We start from the raw sequence: 23,612 nt of genomic DNA, 5'->3' as shown, positions 1-23,612 counted from the left end.
TCAGCCATGCCAGACCAGTCAATGTCCTCTGAAGGTTGAGTGTGTAGCAGAAGTGAGAGGAGAAAGATTTTGTGGACACAGTTGCAAAGATGCTTCTAAATATCAACAAACTAGTGACTGCTTGCAGACTGTTGGAAAGGATGGAAAAAATATCTTGGGCTGGGAAACCAACTTAAATGCGGAGGCCTAGTTCTTCACTCTGTTGAGCTGTTGTTCCCAGGTGCCTATGTGGACTGGCAGAAGCGATTCTTCAGTTCTTGCCCTGTTGGCCGCTCTAGGTTCCCAGTGAGAGAAGCCGAGGGTCAGAGAGCAGTATCTGCTGGCTTGAATGTGCTTGAACTTCAGACCTGTCAGTTCTTTCTGCTTTCCTTCTGTCTTGTGGACAGCTTCCCCTGCCCCAGGATGCCGAGAGACAGCTCTGGGTTTTAAAATTTAACTCTGGGATGCTAAAATGGTGCTGGCCAGCTCAAGTGTAGCAAACGACCTCATTTGTGGTGATGCCGACAAGGAGAGAGTCTGGGAAATGACAAGCCCGTTCTCAGCATCTTTGAGAAAATTCTCGCTTCTTTATTAGTGTGCATCCTGCAGATCTAAACCTTCCACCCCTGGTGCCTTCCCTCAGGGGAACCGAGTTAGGAGAGGACAGCCCGAGTGTCCTTCTGAACTGTCTGCCTGCGGGCTGTCCTTGACCATACCAGGCACTTTCGTCTTTCATCTCTCAGTTATTTGAATTCTCGAAACAACACCGCATGATTTTGCTTAGAAAACAATGCTTATTCGATTGGAATGATTACATAAACAGATGTCTTAACCCCCTGGTTCATTTAAACATGCTTGGAGGCCGTGGTGCATATTGGGAAGATTTCTTAAGCTCTCCATTGAATTGCCTCAGCCCTAAATAAACCATATTATAGGACTTGGGCTATCTGTGCCTAATCTCATTGTAAAGAACTGTCTAATTGCTTTGTGTTTTCAAACAGAAGACTTCATTAGACTGACTTTCTAAATTTACAAAGCAGAAGATTACACAGAAAATGCAATTTGTTCGAGTCTGTCAGGTTTTGAGTTTCCTTTTTCTTTATAGAAGTTCTAGCACGTGCGTCCTTATGACAGTGCCTATGAAAATGGGCTCACGCTGGTCGAGGTATTGCTGTAAGATCTTATTGACTAATTTAACCTCTAAGCAGTCCAATGCAACAAATGCTATTTTTCATTTTAAAATTTCTATAAAAGAAACAACGTTCATGAGTTTTATATATACTGTTTTAAGAACATCATACTTGTCACCCCATCTGCCTTCTCTCCCTCCCTCCATTACTATCCTGTCCCCCTCCTTCATTTTTACAACAGTGTACTTTCCATTTACTTTCTAATCATAAGCTTAACCTTCAGCTAAAGAAGCAATTTGATCGGACAGCGTCCATTCAGTGTGTGTCTGTGAAGTCCCAGCCACCGTGCTTCCTGTGCCTTCTCCCCTCACTATTGAGAATATGGCCCAGGGCCTAGCAGCTACAGCAGCACCCAGGATGTGAGCCTAGCAGCTACAGCAGCACCCAGGATGTGAGCCTGGCAGCTACAGCAGCACCCAGGATGTGAGGAATGTTCCATCTCAAGTTTTGTTTCTGATCAAGATGATTAGGCTTTGTTACTATAACAAGATCCCTGGCTAGTTTGCATGAACCACCTCTGATTCAATACTCAGGACTTTCCTGTATGTCAATAATGGGAACCCACCTCTCCTGGGTGAGCAAGTGAAGGCCCAAGGTGGAATGTCTTGCTCTAAGCTGCATAGTTCTAGAAGCTGTGTTCTAATAGGCTGGTTCCTAACCCCACTCTGGCTGCCAGCACTGACCACCCTGTGCTGACCCAGGACTGTGATGATTCATTGCAGCTGAGGGCACCATGACAACGGGCCTGACACTGGGCTCCGGGCTCAGTCACTGGTACCCAGCTAACTCTTGCCTTCTGCCTCCTTCCCTACTCTTTGTAATTTTGTCTTGTTCCCCCAGCCCTTCCCTCAGCTGCAGGCCAGGCAGAGTCTCACTGCTTAGGGTCCTCTGTCCCAGGCTAATCTCCCCTCAGCTCTTGCTTTCTTCCTGCTATATTCCCTTTTGTCCAGGCCAACAGCCTCCCTCAGGCAGGAAGGAGTGTTATCCTGGGCTCCTGGCAGCTTCCTGCTGTGGAGATGCACGGCATCTAACCCTGGGTCCCTGCGGGACTCTTGGGAGGTTCTTTGAGATTAGCGGTCAAGGTTTCAAATTTGTCCTTGTCCCCTCTGAGAAAAGATCTCTCTGTTGAGTAAACAAAGGAGGGTGTTCATGCAAACCCTGGTGCCGTATCCTCCCCCTTCCAGCTCGGTCTGGCTTTGGTACACAGCTACTCCGGACAAATGGCAGCCTCACAGCTGGGTGGGAAGAGAGTTTAAGTCAACGCCACAGAGGCCAGCTGAAACCACAGGGCAGCTCTGCACCCAAGCAGCTTCTGTGGCTCGGCTTCAATGTTGATCTATTTTCTCAGATTTCCTTCTTCCACCCTGAGTGGAGTTTGCAGTAGGAATCACAGAGCCAGATTTTTCCTTTGCACACTTGGGCTCCCTCCCATGTCCCCACATTCCTGCTGCCTGGGGTTTCTTTATCAGTAACAAAGAACCATGTTGGCAAGTCCAAAATCAAATGTTTTATTATTATTTTTTTAACGACTGGATACTGAATCATAGGCCCTCTGTGGACTTCCCTTGTGTTTTCAACATATTTTTTGGAAGAACAGTACAAATTTTAATCATAGTGCTGAAATTATTCTTCCTAAGAAAAGTCTTTAAAAAGATGGAAAGTCCTACTGTTATTCAAATCCAGTTGAATTTGGTCATTTCCCAACAGGCAGGATGACAGAGGGAAGAGTTATGTGATCTGAGCTGCTCAGAGGAGAAAAGGTGGCACATTGTCCCAAGTAAAAGCAAATATGGAAGACAGGGACCTGGGGCAAGGCTGTAGGGGAAGGAAGAGAACTCAACGGCATTGATTCTTGGTCTAACTGCTGGTGCGAAGGACACTGAAGCCAGAGGCTTGTCCAAGGGCACGCAGTCAATCACGGCTGATCTACAATGAGGCCCGGGCATCCCCTCCATTATTGCTGCCTAGAACTTTCCCCAGGCACCGTCTCTATGGTAGATGAGTATGAATTTGTACAGACTTGCTGGGGTGAGGGGAGTGTTGAATTTACTTGAACTTTTTCTTATTACTTTAAAAATTCATCCCAAATGTGCGTTTTGTAACCCACTTCAGCCAATGTGCACTTCCCACCCCTCTCTGGTGCTCCTTGCCTTACTCCCGTGCCCTCCTCCTGTCTCCAGGCATTGTGGGTGCTGGCTTCAGAGGCTCTCCGCGTCTCCCCCTGTGATGTCCAGGAATGCTGGTGCGTGTCACAGCCCTCTCTACAGGTGCCTTTAATCCTTCGTAGTTAACTAGCTCCATGTGGTTTGGGCGTGCGGGGCGCGGCAGCTGTGAGCTGATGGACTGCCGGTCTGCAGCGTGTGTCCAGGAAGCACTCAGGGTTCTGCGTGTGCTGAGCAGCTGCACAGGCTAACGGGAATTAGGAGACCGAGAACACCAGAGATCACTGCTGTGCAAGCGTGGACCTGTGTACATGCTGTTCCTTTATGTTGGGATGCTTTTCCCTGCTTCTGCCAGCTACATCCTCGATTCATTCTAAAGTATCTGGAGGGCGGTGAGCGGAGGCAGTGTCTTTCTTATATCCCTTATGTCCTTTCTGTCCCTTTTCCTTAAAATGAACGTCCTCTTCCTGTATTTCTAAAGCACATTATTGGAGCTCTTTCCTTCTTAAAAATCCCGTGCCTGTCTTTCCAGTGAAGTGTTGGGTCTTTGTAGCCAATTCCTCTTTCTGTCTCCACGTGGCTTATAAAGAATTTTTAAGTAGGAGCTGTTGAGTCAGTAGGAGCTTGGATTTCTAAGTCAGGAAAAGGCATCATTGAAAGTTGCTTTTGTCACAGGTGAAGGATGAAAGGGTGCCTTTTGGTATTTCATCCTGGGAGACTTGGTAGTGTGCCTGTGTGCGTGTGTGTGTGTGTGTGTGTGAGAGAGAGAGAGAGATATTAGCGTAAACACTCAGCTTTCCACGTGAGTATTTCTTCCTCCGTGGGGATTTTCTGAACGACAGGTGTGGGTTGTGCTATAGTTCCAAAGAGAAACAGTAATGAGCTGTGTCATGGGCGGCTTGGTGGAGAACTCTTTCCAGAGTGGTCCTCTGCAGTCCATCTCCACGTGGGATCTCAGCACCTTGCAGTTCAGAGCAAAGCCCTGCACCTGCTTACCGCTCACCATGAGGATGAAGGACGTGCTGGCTGCCTCTTGGGGGCTTCTTCCTACATGCTTTGAAAGAGCACAGATAAAGACAGCCATGGCCAAGCTTAGGTATCTGCTTTGCAAACCACATCCTCTCAAATCCCGAGAGGAGCAATCTCGAAGCAGTTCTTGCTTCTTTGTGGGTAGAAGTCCTGCATATTTCATGTATCCGTCAGGGCAGATTAGCTGTGAAGCTGTCCATCCCTAGGTCCCAATGTTTTAATGTGATAAAGGGTTATTTCTGCCACGTGTCACAGATGAGTACAGTCCTTCTGGATGTGTGGGGCGACAGTGGCACATTTTGCTGTGTGCAGCTCTCAGGATCTGAGCATCTTCCGATTGGCCTCTTTATGCACTTGAACCTGCCTAGCAGATGATGCCAGAGGGAGCAATGGAGATGTGTATGCACTGGGAAGGGCACCCATCACTTCTCCCTGCCTCCCACTGGCCAGACCCCAAATGGTGCCACCATATTGCAAGGGGGCTTGGGGAATATTGTCCGACTTTGGTCTTGGGAAGAAGAGAGAATGGGTGTGTTGAGCGTTTTTGAGCTGCTGCATGGATCTTGTCGCATTGTTAGCAATATTTTGCTTTTAAGCCTTGTTACCAGTTACTGAGTTGACCATAAGTGGAAATACTAAGTGAAGGAGATAATCAGATTTGTCAACTTGATGAAGCTTGTTTTCTTTCTCACTCTGACCTCCTGGCTGCGCATTGTCTCAGTTCTGAACACCAGGAATGCTCAAGGGATCTCCTTTACAGTATCTGCCTTTTCCTGTTTTATGCACATGACCTGTCAGACCATCTCCTCAAAGGGTCTGCCATCCATGCTAATAAATCCTGCCACACCCCATCCCACCTGCCTAGACAGAGCTCCTCATAGAAAGACCAAACCCCCATCTCCCGATCCTATTCCAAAGCGACATGTCACTGGCTGAGTTTTACACACATTGGGAGCAACAGTCCCATGCCAAGCACAGTCGAGCCTCCAGATTCAAACGGGGGGGGGGGGGAACTAAGTGACTACCAATAACTGCAACATATAATATTGGATTATTTATAAGTGTATGTTGAAGTAATCAACATCTATGATTAAATATACTAATGTATGTTGCATTTGCATTGTAAAAATGTGAACAGCACGGCCTGGAATTTAGTCTAGCTGACTGAAAGAGAGAGAGAGAGAGAGAGAGAGAGAGAGAGAGAGAGAGAGAGAGAGAGTGTTTGAATCAGAAAAGTGAAACCAACAGATTTCATTTGTTCCTCTGGGAGACTGAGTACCAGCAGCATGGGGACCCTGTGACATGCTGTACTCTCTGTTCTGGGGAGTTGGGCCAGCATCTCCGATGCCTTTAGGACAGGGTTTATTAGCTATTAGCTGTTGGCTGCAGGCAGATCTGCTTGGCAGATGTGTGTTTAGCACAGGCAAAGTTTCAAAATCTAGGAATTTCTTATTAAATTGGGGTGTCCAGGTTTCCCAAGAAATCAGAATTGTCTGTAGAACAGACACTGCGTCCCCACGTGGCCACCATCAGCAGAGATCATCTCTCTGGAAGGAGTGTCTGCCCATGTTGCACAGCCTCCACCCCTCCCGGTCATCTTAGACCTGTTGGGCTCTGCTTGTTCCTCCACCCTGCTGGGCTCCTGCAGTTGGCTGGGCTGTACTTCCTGTCACCGTGGCACTCAGCTGTGAAAGGCAAACCTGAAGAATCCAGAGTGCTGGGTCCAAGACCATCGTGGCTATGGACCAGTCAGTATCTTCAACTCTCCAGCCTGTGTCTGTTATCTCACACTCCACATTTGCCTGTACCAGATAGAATTTTCTGCTGCCACTGACATGTGCAGAGCTTCTGGCCAGTTGTACTTTAGGGGGCCAGAGTAATTTACCTCCAAGAATTTCACTCTCCCCTCACCTGGTCCATGCTAAGACCCAGCAATACCACACGAGATCTGGTTGTGCTATCCTGATCAAGTTAAATGCTTTCACACTGGTCATCTCACTGGCACTGCCTCTTGGGAACTGTGGTGCAAGCACTTGGGCCATCGTGCACTGCCTCTCAAGGCGCTTAGCAGGAAGCTGGATTGGAAGCAGAGCAGCTGGCACCCAAATCTGTGCTCCAGTATGGGATGTTGACAATGCAAGCCGCAGGTTAATCTGGTGCACTACAATACTGGTCCCCTAAATTAGGAGGTTTTAACCATTCTTGGGCACCATAGACCTCTTGGCATTTTGTCAAACTTATGATCTCTTCAGCATAATGTTTTTAAATGTACAAAATAAGACAGAGGTTGACAAAGGCAAATAACATTGGAAACATGATCCAAGTATTATAATTTTATATATGTACTTATTTTTTTAAGTTTTATTTCATTTTGAAGATTTATTTTATTTGGAAAGAAAGGATTATAGAGAGAAGGAGAGACTGGGAGAAATCTTCTGTCTGCTGGTTTTCTCCCCAAATGGCCATAATAACTAGAGCTGGGTTAGTCTGAATCCAGGAACCAGGGCTTTTTCTGGGTCTCCCATGTGTATGCAGGGGCCCACGTCCTTTGTCCATCTTCCACTGCCTTCTTCTTTCTTTTCTTAAGATTTATTTATTTATTTATTTTAAAGATTTATTTTTATTATTATTTTTTTTTATTGGAAAGGCGGATATACAGAGAGGAGAGAGAGAGGAAGATCTTTCGTCCGATGATTCACTCCCCAAGTGAGCGCAACGGGCCAATACTATGCCGATCCGAAGCCAGGAGCCTCTTCCGGGTCTCCCACGCAGGTGCAGGGTCCCAAAGCTTTGGGCCGTCCTCGACTGCTTTCCCAGGCCACAAGCAGGGAGCTGGAAGGGAAGCGGGGCTGCCAGGATTAGAACCAGCACCCATATGGGATCCCGGGTGTGCAAGGTGAGGACCTTTAACCACTTGCGCCACCGCGCCGGGCCCAAGATTTATTTTTTTATTTGAAATGCAGATTTACAGAGAGAGAAGGAGAGACAGAGGGAAAAATCTTCCATCCATTGGTTCACACCTCAGGTGGTTGCAGTGGCCAGAGTTGAGTCAATCCAAAGCCAGGAACCAAGGGCTTCTTTTGAGTCTCCCACCTGGGTACAGGGTCCCAAGGTTTTTGGGCTACGCTTCACTACTTTCACAAACTAGTAAGCAGGGATTGGAAGTGGAGTATCTGGGACACAAAGCAGTGCCCATATGGGATCCCAGGGCTTGCAAGTAGAGGGTTAGCCAATGGAGCTATTGCATCAGGCACTCCACTGCTTTTTTGGGTCGTTAGCAGGAACCTGGATTGGAAGTGAAGCAGCTGGGACACTAACCAGCACTCATGTGGGATTCTAGTGATGCAGATGGCAGCTTTATGTGCTATGCAATAGCACTGGACCCTAAAACTTTATTTTTAATAGAAAAAAAATAACTGTATATTTATGGAACACTGTGTAATGTCTTGGTGCCTAAGTATCATTATGGAATGATAAAATCCAAGTTTTAACAGAATCATTATTTCAAATATCATTTATTTGTGATGAGAGCATTTACAATCACCTGCTTTAACTGTTTTGAAATATACAATGGGTTCTTATTCACTGTCATCACCATGCTATGGAGTGGGTCAGCAGAACCTATTCCTCCTAACCAGAACTCCCCTGTTCCCCCCGCCTCCCCACTTCCACCCAGGCCCTGGCAGCCGCTGCTCTGTTTGCTGCTTCCCTGAGCTTGACATTTCTGGATTTCCTCTCATGCGGAATTTATCTTCCCGGACCCAGCTTCCGTGTTCATGCATGTCGCCACAAATGACAGCAGCTCCTGTTTTCCTAAGCCTGGCTAGTATTCCACCGTGTATATAGCTGCTGTTTACAATTCCTTCATCTGGTGCTTCTGTAACTAGCATTATTAAATGACAAGATCTGTCAGAACCTCCAGTGGCCGCGTATTGCAAAGCAGCATGAACTGTAAACAACGCTGAACTGTCTGCAACAGTCTGCTATGGTGTGGAGATAGCACCTTCATGTTTTCATGCATCATATTTTCTATTTTATTTTGAAGGTTTGTTTTAGAACTGATTTAGTATTTTAATTTTGTTACTCTTGGGTGGAACAAAGCAGTACCTACTCCCAGAGCTGAGCTCTCCCTCTGTCTCTCTGTCTCTGCTTCTTACATGAACACAATGGTAAAACTTCATAGAAAATTCGTGTTGTCTTTAATTTTCTGAAGGGTTGGCACCACGGGATAGTGAAACTTCCACCATGGCGCTACCATCCCATAAGGGGACCTCTGCCGAGGACCCCGGAATCCCTGTCTTCCCCCTTGTCCTGTACTGCAGCGCCGTGTTCTCACACACCCTCTAGCATGTTCCATCTGATTGTACCACATTCATCTCACATCTCCTGAGTTCAGCCAACCACACCGGCCCTTTTTCATCATATGTCCTCATCCATCTCCCACTGTCTTTCCTGGACTGAATGTCCATTGGCCCAAGAATGAAAAGTCAAGGTCTAAATGCCTGTGAGGATTTCCAAAATCTAACCTAATCCTGCCCTCCCTCATCTGCTGCCTCGCTGGTCTCTTTCTCCTAATGCACCGTCCTTTCAATCCTGTCCTGAACACTTGGTGAAGATGCCAAACCAGCCATGCCATTTCCCTGCTGTGGCTCCCCACGGTTATCAGGACAGTATCTGGGTACGGCATGTAGGTCTCTGAGACAAGAATTTTTTTTTTTTATCAATTTATTATTTTTTTTGAAAGGCAGAGTTAGTGAAGGGGAGAGAGAGATAGAGAGACAGAAAGAGATAGAGATAGAGAGAGAGAGAGATCCTCCATTCACTAGATCACTCCCCAAATGGTCTCAATGGCTAGAGTTGAGCCAGGCCAAAGCCAGGAGCCAGGACTGTTTTCTGGGTCTCCCCATGAGTGGCAGGGCCCAAGTGCTTGGGCCATCTCCCGCTGCTTTCACAGATGCATTAGCAGGGAGCAGGGTTGCAAGTGGAACACGTAGAACTTGAGCCAGTGCTCACACGGGATGCTAGCATTGCCTGTTATGCCACAGCACCAGCTTTGACGAGACTTCCCTGGCATTGGCCTCCATGGCTGCCGCTTCACTGATTGTGGCTGCAGGAGTCACGTGGCCGTGCTGCTGCTCACCCACACCTGCCTGCCTGCATCCCTTGTGCAGCATCGGTCCTCTTCATCTGCTCGTTTCTTACTGCTCAGCTCCAGTCTCACCTCTCTGTAGAGCACTTTGTGTGATGTCCTCCTGGCTGCCTTTGTGTTCCTGTATCTTGAGCCAGCTGCCATCCTCTATGGCACCCACTTGTGCAGAATTAAATGAGCATCACCCTCTTCACGAGAATCAGGCTGGTCTTCAAGTATTTTCAATTTCGGTCTTATCTCCAAACACACAGAGCTGGTATGTCTATTGCACGACATGGATGCCAAGGGAAGGAATGGACTCAGGCAGTGCTGTGATTTCATCGTGGCTGCCATTCCTGCCTGTCCCTCCCACTACTTTTCCTTCTCCTTTCCCTGCCTTCATGCCTGGATTGCATGGATTAGTTTGCGTAAAACTGACTGCGATGTATGATTCTTCTGAGAAATGTCTCAATACACTTAAACAGCCATCACCTGTCGTTGTGTGGACCGATATAGTAACACTGGCCATTTAAGTCATTTGAAATGGTGTGACAGGTTTGTCCACTGCTTGTGGCACTGGCATCCCATATGAACATTAGTTTGGCTTCTGACCCAGCTCATTGCTAATGTGCCTGGGAACGCTGCAAAAGATGACCAGCACAGTGAGTGAGCATCAAGGAATGACTGGGAATAAGGAATGTAGCGTAGTGCCAGTTACTGTGGGAGGTGGCTCTAACTGTACCGCACCTTTCACATTTATTATGTGATACTGTACAGCACACTAATGTTGTATGGGTTTTAAAAATTACGCTTATAATTGAGGAACTTGAGGCTCCCAGGGGTTCTGTCACCTGCCCAGGGTCACCCTGCCCTCTGGTGGTGAGGCTGGGATTGCCTTGCAAGCTTGCAGCTCCACGACTTTTCCCCTTGGTGTTCATGCCTGAGACCCAGAAAAAGCCCTGGTTCCTGGCAGGTTCCTGTTCCACGGGTCTGATGGCAGGCGAGTGCCATGTCCTGGGGTGGTTTTAAAGTAAGGAGGCATGGGCTAGCCGGAAGTTCTGGTACGACAGTAGCAGGGGGGCAATGCCAGCTGGCCTGACACCATGGAGGAGTGTGTGGCTCAGCATGTCACCCCTCTGCCTGATGAGCCAGGCAGACATTCATGCTGTTGTCCCTCTTTTACCAGCCGATGAAACTGAACGGTCCCTACTGTGGCAAGACCACACGGCCTGCAGGTGACGCCGCACATCCCCTCCACAACTGCCATCGTCACGTTCCTCACCCTGTGGGTTTTTCCCCCTGCTGGTAGGACTCTGGGTCAGATCAACTGTAGTGTGAGATGGACTACATTTTACTAGTCCAGAAAGAATGACTGAAACTTTCCTGAAATGCATTCAAGTGATTTAGAACTGAGTGAAAAGTAATTTAAACTCACCACTTGATTTTAAAATCGGAGGATGGGGTGTTGTAGTCAAAGAAAAATCAACATAAAGACTGAGACAAAACTAACCTCAGAAGTGAGTTGAAACAGTTTTTCATCCACAAAGAGTAAGGAGGTGTCAGTGTAAGAGCGGGCTTGCAGAAGCATTATCTTATAAGAACTTCATCCTTACCAGCTTATGTAGAGAAACAAATAAAGGCATACTGTCTGGAATCACTTGGTACAAGGCTGCATGAGGTCGCTGCTGGCCGCAGCCCGTGCCATGACACAGTGGTTGATGGAGAGGAGGCAGCAGCGACTGTCCTAGAAAACGGGGTGATTCAACAGTGAAGCCTGACCCGGTCAATGCAAAGAGGAAGCAAAAGTTTTAGAGCCAACACTGATGAGACCTTTTGCGAAACAAGTCATTGCATGTTTTAGTGAAGTCTTCGTTCTGTCTTGGTCTGTGAGCCGGGGGGCACCTTCTAGGTGGAGTTGCGAACTGTGTGTAAGCGAGCCTTGGGGTTTGAGGGTACTTGTCTTGGGGACTCCGTGAGGTCACTTCTCTTAGGCTGTCCTAATAACATCCCACAGACTGAGGGGCTCCGCTGACAGGAAGTTGTATCTGAACTGGCTTGAAGTCCAAGGTTGAAATGACTGGCTTCTCTGCTTTCCTGGTGAGGATACTTCCTGGCTTGCAGACTGCCAGTTTCTTGGTGCCCTTATGCCAGCCTGTCTTGGTGCCATGCATGTTCAGCCAGAGTGTCTCGAGTGACTTAGGCAGGCGCACTGAGCCGATTGGCTTTGGACATGATGCTTACGGGTCCCCATTTCCTCGGATCTCCCTGAAATGTGAGTGTCCTTCCAATTGGTAGTGTGTGGCTTTGGGGAACGTGTTTAGCACCCTTCCCTAGCTGGGCGCCAGCAGCCGGCGGCTGTTCCTGGGGACCCAGTGTGCAGCTTGCTCTCTGACATGTTCCCAGTTTGGTCGCTGGTTTCCAGTGTCCGCACAATTCAATGGCACTGTGAGTGGGATGGGCACCGACATGCTACAAAATACTCAGGGAAAACATGATAGATGTTATTCTATTTCAGCTGGCAGAACTGCTCGCAGTGTGGGCGTGGTATCTGTTTCTTTTAGGTACACCTGCATCTGTATAAAATAAAACAAAACAAAATAAAAGGAAGACACTAAACTCACCTATCCAGAGGATGGTCTTCGGTTTGGGTTGTGACCTTATTTTCCTCTTACTCATATTCTGTCCGTCTTATGTCCAGGGACTGGATTAAGGCAAAGAATCAGTAACGACAGTCCTTTGGAGGAAGGGAGCCCCTTGGGGTCAGCCGTTCCCATCCTGGGCACTGTGAGGGCAGCTGCAGTTCTCCCTGTGCTAACTAGGTGGCAGTACAAGCTTCCGTAGACACCCCAGCAGAAAGGTTACCAACCCCGAGGCACAGCCAGCCTCCATGGCAAAACAATCGCTCTTGTTTTAGGTAAAGTCTTTTACCCATGGGCTTGTCTGCAGCCGCCACTGTCTTTCGAAAAAAACAAAAACAAAAACAAACAAACAAACAAAAAACCCCAGACTCAGCCTCAGCTAAGCGCCCAGGAAGCTGGAAGAGCTTCTGTGAGGTGCCCCAAGATGTGGGCTGAAAGAACCAGACCAGATGCCCTGCCCACCTCTGTGGGTCCTTGGCCATGGGCTGCCCGGGAAGGGCACCCCGTGAGTGACAGAACAGCGGCAGACACAGAGGAGGTCCAGCTGGAGACGCTGTGCAAGCAGTATTCGAAGCAGCCTGGCCAGGAGTCCTCCATGGAGAGTGGCACACTCCGTGACTGCCGCAGCCCCTCGATGTGTCTGCCCCCTTGTACTCCGTTCTCAGATTTCCTAGCTATTCAACTGCAACACACAGGGATGTTCGTGTGCATGCGAGGCTCAGCAGTGCGAGCGTGGGTTTTGTCCCTCCCTCTTGCCGCTTCCTGGAAATACCATGTTCCATCAATGCGGGCTGCCCATGCTATGCTAGAAACACCGTAGGTTTCGGTCTTTGAGAAATTGTTAAACTGGTATCTTATGTATCTGAGCCATTGTGTGTGTCAGAACCTACTGCAGCTCTCATCGTGTCTGGGAAAACATTTCAGTTTCCTCTTTTTGGGAAACAGCCGTAATCTCTAGAGACTCTTGTACACACTTCACTTTTCATCCTCTCCCAGGTGTTGGCCCCATTAACCCCCTGTCACCTCAACAGGTGAGGATTTCACCTGGAAACCCTCTGCCCAGCACACAGCCTGAGATCTCTTCGTCAGATTGAACATTTTCACTCCACTGCTATTCATAGATTCCTAGAAACATCTCCACAACCAGCCTTGCTACTTTTACTTCTATTTGTGCTGCTCAAGAAAATCCACCTCCTTTTGTTTTAAGTATTTTAAGAATCTCTTTGTTCTAAAGATTTTAAAAATCTGCCCAAGCACAGGTACCGTCCTCAGTGCTTTCCCAGGTGCAGCAGCAGGGCCTGGATTGGGAATGGGACAACCGGTGCTCATAATGGATGCTAACATCCCGAGCGGCAGCCTGACTCGGTGTGCCACCATGCTCGCCTATAGGAAACTAGTTTCTTTGCAGACTGTGCACTTAATTTTATTTGTCTTTTTTTGTTTCAAACTCCAGGGCATTTGTTTCCCATCAGCCCATTGGAAAGAGGTTCTTATATTTTATTTATTTATTTATTTTGGAGAGGCAAACAGAAAAAGATAAAAAGAAGGAAAGAGCTTTAATCTGCTGTTTCTTTTCCTAGATATGACAGCGGAGGCAGTGCCTTGCTGAGAGCAGGAACTGGGAACTCGAACCGGGTCTCCTGATGGATGCACAGGGGCCTCCATCACTTGAGCCATCATTTGAGTCATCGCAGCCTCCCGGGGAGATTGCATCAGCAGGAAGCTGGAGTGAAGAATTGCAGCAGGAGCAGTAACCAGGTACTTCTGTGTAGGCTGCACCTGTCTTCCTCAGCATTGAGGTGCATGTGTTTTAAAATATTCTCTTGGATTTGTTAACATTATTCATCATCGCCTTGCACTGTTTGGGGGATATTTTTTTTTTTCTGATGAAAAAATTAAGACCCAGAGAAGTCAAGTGACATCAAATCTTATAAATCAGTTGGTGTCCTATAATTGGAATTAAAATGTATTTTGAACTGATTTATAATCTGCATGATTCACTGTGTGAAGTTCAAGGGCTTTAATCATTATGTTTATTGATTGCCTTGCAGCTTTCAAAGTACAGTAAATTTCATTGATTGAGAAATTGTAGGATTTAGGATTGTTGGTCTCAGAACTTGGTTCCCAGCTGTGTATCAAATGTATAAACGAGCAAGAAAGCTTCTCCTGGGTCTTGAGTGGAGATCGAGCCAGCTGGGTACTACCAGGGTTTCTTTTCTTTTTAATTTTCACCATTTTTCCAATCTCTCAAGTACTCTACTCCCTTGATTTTTGGATAATTTCAAAGAGGTATGCTTCCAACAGTGGGGAATTCACTGTTGGAGTTATGGGAAGTTCTGGGCTTCAGGATTCAGTGTTTAGTCCCCTCCTTGACCGCTGCAGTAACTTCTCATAAGTACTTAATTTTTCTTCGCTTTCATCCGATCTGGTCGGGGAGGCTGCAGATGAGAGAAATATTTCTTGCCTCCTTTTGTGTTGACTCCTAATTCTGAATGTGAATCAAATCATTCTTTTCCTTCCTTCCTCCCTGCCTCTCTTCCTCCTTTCCTTCCTTCCTTCCTTTGTTTATTTTTTTTCACCCTTCTTAGATAGCTAAACAAAGCAAACCCAGCTGAGGACGAGAGAAACATTGGGCTGCGCCCAACCCTCATTGCTGCTCTACAGCCCAAGAGAGCCACACAAGTGGCTGTTGTTTTAAAATGATGGATTTAGTTTGATTATTATTTGAAAAAGTTGTAGCCAGGCTTTCTCATGTTCTACACTCAGTTACCATTCTGTTGATCAGTTGGCTGTTTCAGGGTCGTTTTCTAAAGATAAACTTAAGTGAAAATTATATATTTGTCTGCACCTAGTCATAATGCTTCGAAATATGTAAAGCACCAACGTGACTGTGCTAGAGAAAACATTTAGAAACAGCAACCGGGAGAATAACTGGAAATGGAAAAGTAATATAATCTTGGCTTGTCTCTGGTGGGAATGTATCTCAGGAAGAACGAGTGGTTCTTGGACAACGGCTGTGTCAGCCTGGAGCCTACGGTGTCACGCTGTGGGTGAGCGTGACGGGCAGCAAATAGACTTGAGTCCTTTGCCTTGTGGGAACCATGGAGCCAGGGGTTATTACTGCAGCATTTCCGGTTGTGTCTGAGCCTAACTCTCCTCTCCTCTCCTCCCTTTCATGAATGAGGGTACTGCCTGATAAATGTCCTATATGCCAGTCTCCACTACAATGACTGCTTCCTGGGAACCTCGGTTCGTAATCCTTTTGCAGAAGGAAGCAGCAGGGGCTGGTGATGGGGGAACCTGGATGCTGCAGTGTTCTCTTCTTCATCAAAGTTATGTTTCCTTAAGTATTCACTTCAACTCCATCCATTAAAGTGGATGCTGCACATTTTGTGCAGATGATTTATTTGCATGTTGTGTATCACAGAACTCCAGCTGTTCCCGAGATATATGAGGGAACTGCTTTCACTTTGACATGACCTTTGATTCAGGATTCTAAAACATCTACAACATATTCTGTATTGGCTTGAGCCAACTTCCTTCAGTGGAAGTATCAAGGAACTTCTGATAATAAGTCTGTGAGTGGACACATTTGAAATGGCACTGGTATCAGAATACTGCTGGTAAGAAAAGAAAGTTCAAGACTTGTTCCTGGTTTTGATTTCTTAATCACTTCCCTCAGGGTAAACTAAAAAGAAATGTCTAAATATTTGATTTCATTCTAATTTTAGAATCCTTTGGAAATAGTTTGGTTTTGACTCAGAACTCAGAGAGAATTAGAGAGAAAGTTGTAGAGACATATCTATTCCTTCACAATTTGCTGCACACCTATACATGCAAAAACTGCTGCACCTTGGAATATACCAATGAAGAATAAAGAGGCAGCTCCCCTGACCTTAGGAGTATTTCAAGGGTACTTCTAGAACTCTGCAGAAAACACATGCTTTGAAAAAGCAATGCATGGATTTTAAAATATCTTTGCACATTTCTTATTTTTTATTTCATTTTCCCTCCACAAACTTTTAGAAAGATTTGTTTATTTCTATTTGAAAGGCAAAGTTACACAGAGTGGAGAGACAGAGAGAGAGATCTTCCATCTGTTTGTTCACTCCTCAGATGATCACAACAGCTGAGCTGTGCCTATTCAAAGCCAGGAACAAGGGGCTTCTTTCAGGTCTCCTCTGGGTGTGGCAGGAGCCCAAACACTTTGACCAACATCCATTATATTACCAGCCTATTAGAGAGAACAGGACTGGAAGTGGTGCAGCCAGGATTCAAACTGGTGCTGAAAAGGGATCACAGCATTGCAGACAGAGCATGGCCGGGTCCCCCATGAACTTCCTGAACTGCCCTCCGATGTTCAAGTAGCAGGGAAAGGCTTGACCGACTATCCCAACGGTTCCTTAGTGACATCGTCCTGGGAAGTCATCAGAAAGTCAAGGTCAGAGGGCTAGAAACTTCCTCCTTGGGGACCCCTTTTTTCTGGTGTCTCTTGGGCGTCTTGTTGGCATCCAGCCTCTGAGCAGACAAACTGAGTGTCCCTCACTGCTGTCTTCTTGCCACTCCACAGTCCTGATGTGCTGTAAAAATAATGTCTACAGTAGACAACTGCAAGGGGAATATTTTATCTCGACATCTTACGGATATATCGTAATCAAATAAGGAATAAACCTTCCTGGAGCTGTAATCACATGCCTAGACAGGAAGAAAAGGAGAAAGGAGACTGTTTATTTGTAGTAGTTGTTGTTGTTTATCTTTTATGTTTATTTTTATTGGAAAGGCAGATTTACAGAGAGAAGGAGAGACAGAAAGATCTTCCATCTGCTAGTTCACTCTCCAAGCAGCTACAACAGCCGGAGCTGAGCTGACCCAAAGCTAGTAGCCAGGAGCCTCTTCTGGGTCTCCCATGTGGGTGCAGAGTCCCAAAGCCTTGGGCCATTCTTAATTGCTTTCCCAGGCCACATCCAGGGAGCTGGATGGGAAGTGGAGCAGTCAGGATACAAACCAGCACCCATATGGGATTCCAGTGGTTGCAAGGTGAGTCTTTAGCCTCTGGGCTACCATGCCAGGCCCAAGCAGACCATTTCTCAGCATCATCATGCCAAATTATATGAGATTGCATTTTGTAAGGAAAACCATAAAATGCAAACCATTTGTTATAAATTAACTAAGGCCCAAGTGAATTAGCAAGAATGGTATGAGTCACAATGTGGTTTTGGGGTTCAGGTTTGGCCTAGGCTAGGGGAAGAGTGGTTGGATATCAAGAATTTCTCTTCCACTCACGTCTAGGAAATCAGGTCGAAGTAGAAGCGCAGAAAGGAATGGTCTGCTGCAAGTCACCCTGAATTAGTGTGTTTGTGCAAGTGGAGGTGGTAGAAGACATTCAGTTAGGTCTGATAGAATCAACATGAACCAATTTTATTCTCTTCTCTGAAACAGAAAAAAGAGCAGAAAAATCTCGAAAGAACCTGTGAAGCATAGCTGCGAAACTTGTAGTATTTGATTTGGGGATGTAATCTGTCCATCCCCTGCCATTCCTCATTTCCCCCTTTTCTTCATTTCTGCTCCCCCAAATAGTTACCATTTTTGACCCTGCTCCAATCCTTGATCTTGGAGTAAATGGCTTTCCGGAATGTGTCTGAGCCTGTTGGTAAGAAGTGGCAGGAGAGGCCAGGAATAGAGAGCAGCCTATACACCTGCAGTAAGAACCAAGCTGTGGATGGATGGATAGGGAGAGAATTCAGAAGGCGAAGGCACCTGGCGAGATGTAAACACAGCATCACCGCATGTGAGTGTGTTACGATCATCCATCTAGACACTTGTCAGCAGGAGCAACTCTGCTCCCGTATGCTGTGCTTCAGCAAACAGACATCCAAGAACGGCCAGAACAGTCCAAGTAGCTGCCAGCAAGGAAGAAGGAGAAAAATACTGAAAGGTAACAATAGAGACAAATAACTACAAAAATACAAAACCTAAGAAACTATTGACACAGTCTTTCCTTGACATGAAATAAACAAGATAAATGAAACTCAGTATGCTTTCTTGGCACCAAGAACTCAAAGGACGTACAAAGAAGATATTGAAAAAAATACTAGAAAGAGATCAAGGGGTTGAAGATCCTTAGGAAAAGGATAAAATGGGAACCATCCTATAAAAGCTAACTGTGCTGGAAACATAAGGGTTCCAGAGACCTGAGCAGAAGAGAACAGAACAACAAAATTTTGAAGGAGTCAAGAAAAAATAATAGAAAAGTATAAAAGATTTAGCTTATATGGGAAAAATAAGAAAATTAGTAAAACTTTACTAAAATACAGAGTAACATTCAGAACTTTTCAGTTACTAGTGCTGTTATATTGTTTATTGTGCTCACAGACCCTGTGGGTCATGAGTCTGGACTGGGCACTGTGGGAAGAACTTGGCTTTGCTCCACCGGTGTCCAGGGTCTCAGCTGTAGGACACTCTGACCTTGCCCTGGGAACTGTGTGGCATCACTGCCCTGCATTCTATTTATCAAGGCAGTCACAAGCCCTGGCCGGGTTCAAGGAGAATGAAGTGTGTGTGAAATGCATATAATGAAAAAAAATGGATTTCAATAGGTTATTTTTAACTTTCATTTCTCTTTGCACTTCTTAAAGTATCCTTCTGTACTCCACCACCTGATGGGGTGTGGCAGCCTTTGGAAGACTATTTGAATCTGAATATATTGCTGTGGCCAGGAATGAAAGAGAACACTAAACAAAACAGAGAAATAAGACATCAGAGAGGCTACTCAAACACAGTAGCATTAAATCTGAACGCTGAAATGAGCTAATTTTCAAGCATGTGTTTGACTGAAATTGACTTGAAAAAGAAGGCAGGGAGTAAGCCGGTCACAGTGCAGCAAAGTATCTCGCCTTCTCACAGACTCTACACCAGAATCTTATCCATAAGTTTTACCGAACTTTCAAGGAGTGAATAATTTTTATAATGCAGATGATAGAAACAAATTAACCAATTATTTCAAAAGGCTAGTACAGCATTATGTCAGAGCAAAAAATAATTCCAATATAATAGAGCTGTCTCAAGATTATGAAATAATAGCAGGTTGTTTTTATTTTATTGTTTTTTTATTATATGAAAATATATGGTATCTTTAGATATGATTTATCTCTGGAATCTAAAGTTGTATGAATAAAATTCACCACGGCAAGATATCAGTGAATTTAAAAAAATGATGTGATCACCTCATAAATGCAGGAGACACTTAATAAAGTGCAATAGTTACTTGGGGCTTAAAAAATTCTAAACTGGAAAAGAGAAAAGATTTCTTAGCCTCTGAACAGGAACTGCCCCAATCACGGTAAGTAAAGCATTGATGGTGAAACTTTAGAATGTTCCTTAAATAAGAATAGTACGTTAATATCATCACTCCCTCTTTGCATAAGTTTTTAGGACTTCCCACCCAGAAAATCTTAGCCCTTTCTCTTTTTAATTTTAGGGAATATCTTTTGTAATAAGGAATTGCCTGTTCTGATCTTCAGACACTTCCTGTTTACTCACATTGCTGCTTACATTTAAGTACATTAAGCTTCATGACTTTTCACACCTAGAGTTATAGCACATGGACTTCTGTTTCTGGCCCTGATGGAGGAACAGCTCTTTTTATCCTGTTCCTGTTGTCTGGTTACAACACACCAGCATCAACAGTCATTTCCCATTCATCCCGGTGCTGTTGCTTGACACCGGTGGTGCCCGACAGAGGACAGGCTGGGAAGGATGTGGTTTTCCTGCCCGCTGTGGCTTCAGCCTCCTGTGCTGCTCTCCTCAGTAACGCCCTTCCCTGTCGTCACCTGCCTGAGGCCTGCAGTGTGGCTGCTGCAGTTGTGGCCACCAGTTGTTAAAGCCTTGCATGTTTCTGCTCACCCACCCAACCTCAGGGAGCCCCCTCGCTGGGCCAGGCTACTGCTTTGACTTGTGCAGTCTTCATTCCTCTGCAGTTGCAAATTTTGAGGCCAGCTGTTTGGTGGAAACGGACCACAGTGGGCTCAGATCCTAGGAAAGGAGATGGGGTAAGATTTCAAGCCGACTTTTTGACATAAAAATGAACTCTGAAAAAAACCAGCTTCCGTTCTCTCCAGGGTGGGTAGACAGAGGGGTTCTGCGTTTGCCTCCTCTAGAGAGAGGAACAGAAATAAGAGGCAGATCCTTGCATTTGGAGGCAAGGGCTGGAACTCAGTGAGAGAGACACTGAACTCCTGTGGACAGTGGACCAGGGACAGCACTGAAGAGCAGCAGAGAGCACCCAGCCTCGGGTTAGGCTCCACTGCAGGCGCAAAGGTAAACAAGACAGCCCAGAGTTTACAAACACAGCGGTTCATCTATTGATTTTTAGAAGCATATTCAGAGCTGCGTCAGCAAAAATCTTTGATGGAGTGTGTTTGGCACACATTTAACCTTCAGAGAAAATTAAATGCTCTGGCACAGTTAAATTCATTAACTGTTAGGTTATGAGCTGTATGACTTTTTTATTGTTGCAGATAAAAAATTGCAAAGTATTGGCACATTGCAACTTTTTTATTTTCTAATCAAAATTTTTTTGTAACATAGAATAATAAGTTTCCCTATTTTTCTCTGCTCTTGAGCAGTTGACAGTGTAAGAATTTTCTAATGATTATTTCAACTCATGCATAGAACTGTCTGGATGTGGCGGTTCTTTTGAAGGTGCATCTTTTTCTAGAATAGTTTGTTCACTTGAAAGGCAGAGTGATGTTGGCGGGGGAAGAGAGAGAGGGGAGAGAAAGAATGTCTTTCATCCTGATTTTTACTGGCCAGATGTTTGCAACAACCAAGGCTGAGCCAAGCTGAAGCCAGGATCCAAGAACTGCACATGGGTGGCAGGGGACCAAGTACTTGGGTCGTCATCTGTCGTCTTCCAGAGGCTTGACTAGGAAGCTGAATCAGATGCTTAGGTGGAACTCGGTCCCAAACACTTTGATACAGGATCCTGAGGCCCAGATTGTGGCTTACCCTGCGGTGCCACAGTGCCTGCTCCAGGGCTACAACCTTTAGGTAGTTTCTTTTAATACTGTTGGTTTATTAAGGTCTTTTCCACCTGAGACTGTGTTGGGGGTTTATATCGTCTGTAATTATCCACCTAACATGAATAATTGCTGTATGAAATGACTCATGGTAATGGCTGATTTCTGGCCCCACTCCTGGGTAGCTGTATTTGCTCTTAACTCAGGTTTGTTTCTGTGGACCTTTTCATGTGAACAGATTAGAGAACATTTTTGTTAGTTCTTTCCAAGTGAGTAGAATTCCATTTTTGTTGACTAAGCAGATACTTTTATCATCTTATGCTTTCATTTAATATTTTTCTGTTAAAAAGTTTTATTTCTTTGATTTTGTTCTTAACAAAATTTTGTCTTTTAACATTAGTTTTGCTTTGGAAACTTTGTTTTTTTTTCTGTTTATTTGGATGTTTTCTCAATTAAAAAAAGATTTATTTATTTTTATTAGAAAGATTTACAGAGGAGAGACAGAGAGAAAGATAGTCAAATTCACAAAGTTCACAGTCAACCAAGCTGGACCTGGTGGTTTCTGTTTTGAAAGTTGTTAATTGTTGATTCAGACTTTTTTTTTTTATTAGCTACAGTCTTATTCAGAATATTTCCTTTTTTTTTTTTTAAAGTTTATTCTTGTTTGAAAGGCAAAATTTTACAGAGAAAAGGAGAGACAGAAAAGGCTGTCTATCTGCTGGTTCACTCCCCAAATGGCTGCAACAGCCAGAGCTGAGCTGATCTAAAGCTAGGAGCCAAGAGCTTCTAACATAGGTACATAGCTCTGGCAACAGCCAGAGCTGAGCTGATCTAAAGCTAGGAGCCAAGAGCTTCTAACATAGGTACAGGGTCCCAAGGACTTGAGCCATCTTACTCTGTTTTCCTAGGCCATGAGCAAGGAACTGGATCATGAGTGGAGCTCCTGGCACATGAAGCGGCATCCCTAAAGGATGTTGGAGCTTGCAAGTGGAGGATTAGCTTGTAAGGTCACCGTGCTAGTCCCAGCTGTCTATTTCTTCTTGCATAGCTTTGGTATATTGTCTTTCAAGGAATTAGCCCATTTTATCTAGATGAATTTTTAGCATAGATTGTTCATAGTATTCTTTTATGGTAATATTAATGTCTGTAGGTGTTTAGTAATGTCCCTTTTTCATTTCTGCTGGTAGTAATCTGTGTATGTTTTCTTTATTATTATTTTTTTTTAATTAGCCTGGCTAGAAGTTTCTTTTCATTGATTTTTATGAAAGCCAGGCTTGGTTGTATTGGTTTTCTCTACTTACCTACTTCAATTTGATTAATTGTGTTCTAATTTTGGTTTCTTCTTCTTCTTTAGATTTTTTTCTTTTTTTAAAATAATTTCCTAAGGTGGAAAATTAGGTGATTGACTTTGGGTCTCTCCTCTTTGCTGGTATATACATTCAGCTGTGTAAATTTCCCTCCAACACTGCTTTTGGTGAAGCTAACACATTTCGATGCTTTGTTTTTATTAATACATAGCTTACATATTTACAAGTTTTTTCTGGACACTTTTCTTTGATCTATAATTATTTGAAAGTATATTATTAAATTGTTATGTATTTTGCATTTGTCTTTTGTCATTGATTTCTAGTTTAATTTCCTGGTCTCCTGAGAGAAGACATTGTATGATTTTTTTTTTTTAATTTTGGTTTTGCTAAGGTGTGTTTTATGGCCCAGAATGTAATCAGTTTTGATGAATGTTCCATGCGCGCTTATGAAGACCACAGATTCTGTTGGTGGATGAAATAGTCTATTAATGTCATTTATGTCCAGCTGAGTAATGGTGCTGTTCAAGCCAGCTAAGTCCTTATTGATTTTCTGATGGATCTGTCCATTTCTGAAGGAAGGTGTTGAAGTTATCACTTGCAGTAGTGGATTTATCTCCTTTTCCTTGCAGTCCTATCTTCACATAGTCTGATGCTCCGTTGTTAGGCCACACACCTTGCAGGTTTTATGTCCTGTTGGAGAACTGAACTCTAAGTAGTCTGGATGTTTATGTCTGCCCACACTTCATATGTGAAAATACTACCCCAAGCATGATGATATTAGGACCTTTGAGGAGTGATTAGGTGTTGAGAGTATGGTCTGAAATAGGGGATAAGTGCCTTTATAAGAGACACGTCACATGAGACCCCGTCCCATATCAGAATGGCCGAGTTAAGAGTCCCAGCTATGCCCCTGATTCCAGCTTCCTGCTCTGTGCTACCTGGAGTCAGCAGGTGACGGCTAACACAGTTGGCTCTCTGCTACCATTATGGGAGATCCACTTGTGTTCTGGGCTCTTGGTTTCAGCCTGGCCTTGGTTATTGGAGACATTTGGAAAGTAACCCACTAGATGGGAGATATTCTCTCTCTCCCTGTCTTCCAAAGTAAACAAACAATATTTTAAAAGATTAAAAATATTTTTTCTCTATAAAGAAGACATCAAA

The sequence above is a fragment of the Ochotona curzoniae genome, unplaced genomic scaffold (assembly GCF_017591425.1).
Source record: "Ochotona curzoniae isolate NIBS_2020 unplaced genomic scaffold, NIBS_Ocur_1.0 contig_1302, whole genome shotgun sequence".
NCBI classification, from domain to species: domain Eukaryota; kingdom Metazoa; phylum Chordata; class Mammalia; order Lagomorpha; family Ochotonidae; genus Ochotona; species Ochotona curzoniae.
The sequence above is the reverse complement of the archived record's forward strand: the minus strand, read 5'-3'. Positions refer to the sequence as shown.